A 4372-nucleotide genomic window follows, 5' to 3' on the forward strand; every position below is an offset into this window, starting at 1 on the left:
TCTGCCTTCTGTGGGGACTGAGGGTAAGAGGCCAAGGAAGGGGCAGGAGTCCCCGGAGTCTGTGGGCCTAGGACACGGCCTGGCACACAGTGGGTGCTCAGTCTGTATGCACTGAAGGAAGGAGTGAGGGCTGTGGGGGCAGCCAGTGCACCCTCAAGGACACAAGCTGTGTGCTCCTCCCACCCCACCCCCGGCCCACTTGGCAGATATACAGCCCCATAGGAGCCCACCGAGGCACAGTCCTGTGACCCGGGACGCAGCCTTCTCTACACACCCCTGCACCCTCAAGATACACACAAACACACACACACACACACACCCCACTCCCGGAGCAAGCGCACGCCGATGTCCGCGTGACCCGCCCGCACACACCACTCCATCCTGTAATGCACACAGGCACACTCCTGTGCCCACGTGACACACGCACACCCGCCTCCAAACACCACACACAGGTCCCTGTGCACGTGTGCACCCTCCGAGCCACCAGTTCTGTGCCTGTCGGGCCGCCGAAACCGCAGCATCCACCTCCGCTGCCCCCCTCCACCCCCGCCCCAACCAGGGAGGAGTGCGCAGCTAAAGCCACGCGCGTCGCATCTGTCCCATTCATCCCCCCGCCCCAGCTCCAGCACGAAGACTCGGAGGTGGGCAGTGTGGGAGAAGCGCTCCGCGCAGATCCACACGTGGGTTCACCTGTCTGGGCCCACTCCGCATAGACACGGCCTCCCACCAAGAGCTGGGGCGGGGGTAGTGCGCCCAGTATGGACGCGGTCCCGCAGACCAGAGCTGGGAAAGGGACGCAGACGGCGGGGCGCCCTCATAGATGCGGTCCCGGATGCCAGCGCAGACAGAAGCAGGCTCCGGGAGGCACCTCATAGACTGGGCCCCGCAGACCGAAGGGGGAGGATCCCCTCATGGACTAGTTCTCGGCTGTCCTCGTAGACGCAGACCATCCTTCTCGCCTGCAGGCTCCGAGCAGACGTTCAGGCGTTCGTCCCCTCCCGCTCCCCTGCCCCGGCCCCCTCCCAGCCGACCCCTACCTCGGCGCCCAGCGACAGTCTCCGCGGCCCTGAGGATGGTCAGGCTCGCTCCCGCGGCGCGCACCCCGCCCCGCCCGCCTATCCAGGGCCGAGATCACGGAGCTCAGACCGCCGGCCCCTGGGCTCCAAGCGGCGCTCGCTCCCCAGCCAGCCGCCGCGCTCGGCGCGCGCTCATTGGCCTGACCGCGCGGCCCCCCTCCGGCGCCGCCCAATCAGAGCCCAGGACTCCCGCCCGGCTCCTGGAAGGGAGGGGCCGCGGCGGGCGGTGGCTCTGGAGGGGTACCTCCCCCTGCGGCTGGACCGGCCTCGTCACGCCCCCATCGCCCCGCGGCAGGGTACCTGGGGTTCCCCGAAATCCCTCCAGGCCGCGGCCTGGGCCCCTAAGCTGGGCCTGGAGGGTACGGTTGCTTTCCCCCCAAAACCCTTTGTCCCCCAACCATCTCGGCCTGGCAGGGGCAAGGGCGCACCCCCTGCCCCTGGAGTGGGGGGCGGGGATGAGGCGCAGTGAGTACTAGGGGAGGGGCGAAGCGAGATCAGCAAAGAGATGGGGCCCGGGCCCGGGGCCAGGGAGGAAGGCCTTGAATGGTAGACTCAGGAGTTCAGCCTTCTGCTGCGTGGCGGCTAGGAGAAACGGGAAGCGGTTTTAACAGAATGCTGGGGTCATAGTCGGATTCTCATTTGGGGAAGGGCTCTGTGAGCAGGCAGCAGGAATGGCGAGCTGGGGCAGGACGTCTTGACCTTCGCGGTAGCCCACCTCTCCCCTGGCGAGCTCATCAACTCTTGGTTCAATTACATTCTACACTTGTGTATCTATCCTCTGGCACCTCACCCCACCACTTGTCCAAGACAGAGCCCCACATCACTCCCCCAAACCTGGCCTCTTATGTCCCTGTCTCAGTCTGGAGCCAGACACCTGGGAGTCATCATAGCCTACCGCTTACCTGTTCCAACCAGTAGATCACCAAGTCCTGCCCATGCTGCTTCTTAAATATCCCTGGAATCCATCCACTTTTTTCTGCTTCTCTGCCCCTCCCTTGGCTCAGGTCACTATCTTCTTGCACCTGAATTGCTACAGCAGCCTCCTCATTGGCCTCCCAGCCCCGTGCAGCCTCATTGCCCTCCCGCAGGGCCCCCACCCACTTGCTTTTCTGCACCTGGTGGCCAGAGTAATATTTTAGAAACACAAGTCCAACTGGTCAGCTCCTGCTTCGGAATCTTCCATGGCTCACCAGTGCCCTGAGAATAGATCTAATCAGGCCCTCCATGACCTCAGTCCTAATCACCTGCCTCACTCTTTTCAGGACTTGGTTCAATGCCCCTTCTGCCAGAAACACTCCCCTATGAGCTCACTGCCCAGCATGGGTTAGCAAGTCCTCTTAGGAACTTCCTTGAAGTGAGCATCTGTTTACCTGCCTGTTACTCCTCTGGACTGGGAGCTCCTTGAGGGCAAGGACCATGCCTGATTCATCCAGCACAAAGCCTGACACGTTGCTTAAAAGATATTTGTCGAATGAATAATTAATTGGATATGGCAATTAGGGGGTTGGATGTGTGTGGTTGGAGCTCAGGAAAGAGGGCTGGGCCAGTGAGACAGTTTTGGGAGTTATCCGAAGGGACCCATAGTAGGGCCATGGGAAAGGCTGAGATAACTTCAGGGTAAATAAACAGGGGCTGAGGACAGAACACTTACTTTTAGGGGGAAAAATTTCTGTACCAGGTAGGATCAGTTTTGACTTAGATAACAGAAATTCCATGTAAGAGCCTCAGGGAAGACAGTCCTGGGCTGGTATTGTAAGCAGATGGGGTAGGGGGTCCCCGAGGAAAAGAACCAGATGTAGCATTTTGACATAAGAGAAGCCATTTTTGGCCTAAGCCGTTTTTGTCATCTAAGCCTGGCCACAATGCTTGTCCTTGAACAGGTCTCAGTAATTAATGATCATAAGGGAACAGAAGAATGCAGGAAGAAACAGCTGTTATCAGGTGGAGAAATAACAATAGCAAAGATAATATAGCAGTTGTAAAGACTCCCAGTTCTCTTTGAGTACTTCAGATTAGCCTGAAGTACTTTCTTAAAAGAGCTGTTTTGCAGAATTTAAACCCCCTTCAACCACCAGATCAACTAGAACCTGAGGGATGATGTTGATCTTTTCTGACCCTTCTGTCAACCTTTGCCCCAATTCTATGATGTGTACACTGCCCAAGCCTCTTCACGAATATGCATGTACCCGTAGCTTAACACTTCCCCAGTTTTGCCATTCGGGGAGACACTGCTTTGGGAAAGATCCCCAGTGTTCTCCTTACTTGCCTCAAGTAATAAGTGCCTCCTTCTCCCACTCTTTGGCTTGGTTGGGTCTTTTGGCTCAACACCCACCAGCAGGTGAACCCAGTTTTGGGGTAACAGTATGGCAGCTGTGCTCCACAAAGACCTCCCAGATGTGGCTCTTTCCACTCACTACTCCAGCCACTTCTGGATTTGACTCTTGTTCTCATGATTCAGGATGGTGGCTAGAGCTCCAACCATCACATACACATTCCAGGCAGTGGGATGGAGACAAGGATGAAGAAGAAGAGGGCAAAGGATCTGCACCAGCTCTCTTTTAAGGAAAGTTCCCAGAAGGCGTCACATGACACTTCCACATACATCCGATTAGCTATAACTTAGTCACATGACCAGACCCAGAGGCAAGAGGAGGCTGGGAAATGCAGCTTCCATTCTAGGCAGCCACATACCCAGCCAAGAACCTGGGGACAGCTAGCTGACTCCGCTATTGAAAGAGAGGATAGAGGCAGGGGCAGAGCACTACGGTGTGCCAGGCTCTGTGCTAGGTACTTTACGTATCTTATCTTACCCCAACCTGAGTAGAGGCTATTATTATCCCTGACTCACAGAGGAGGCTTGGAGAGTTAAGCAACTTGCCCAAGGACACACAGTGACAGAGCTGCAATTGAAAACTATCTTATCCCTTCACCCCAGGCTGGCTGGAAAATCTGGAGAGGGTGGGTCCTAGGAGCTGCTGGAAGGAAATCTTTCAACAAAGGAGGGCTCACCCAACAGTGTCAGAGGCTGACAGGCTGAGCAGGATATGGGCTGAAGTGTCTGCTTGGATTTGGCAACAAGGATGCCACTGGTAACCTTGGCAAGGGCACCTAGAAGTGGGGGTAAGGGCTGGAGGCCAATTGTAGAGGGTGGGACCCAGAGGGAAGTGTAGACTGGTCTTTCTGGAATGGTGGTGGCAGTGAACGGAGAGCAGACAGAGCAGCAGGGAAATGTGGGCTGCGAGGAGGCAGAAGAGGAGCGGGAGAGAGGAGAGGCGGCCTCCAGGCTGGGTGAGGTG

At 57.2% G+C, this 4372-nt stretch overlaps 1 protein-coding gene across 5 annotated transcripts in view; it reads right to left on the reverse strand.

The window, feature by feature from the left end:
* Window positions 1-2116, reverse strand: part of CAMKK1 (calcium/calmodulin dependent protein kinase kinase 1) — a 28296-nt gene extending 26180 nt beyond the window's left edge. For 2 of the 5 annotated variants that reach the window (XR_014257994.1, XM_082443883.1), the window contains exon 1: window positions 1038-1171. The gene's annotated coding sequence lies outside the window, so the exon portion shown is untranslated. Of the gene's footprint in view, window positions 1-1037; window positions 1180-1978 lie in introns of those variants that run through there. The other 3 variants (XM_082443887.1, XM_082443884.1, XM_082443886.1) reach the window with 3 other exon arrangements.
* Window positions 2117-4372: the final 2256 nt, after the last annotated feature.

The sequence above is a fragment of the Balaenoptera physalus genome, assembly GCF_965194825.1.
Source record: "Balaenoptera physalus genome assembly, chromosome: 20".
NCBI lineage: Eukaryota > Metazoa > Chordata > Mammalia > Artiodactyla > Balaenopteridae > Balaenoptera > Balaenoptera physalus.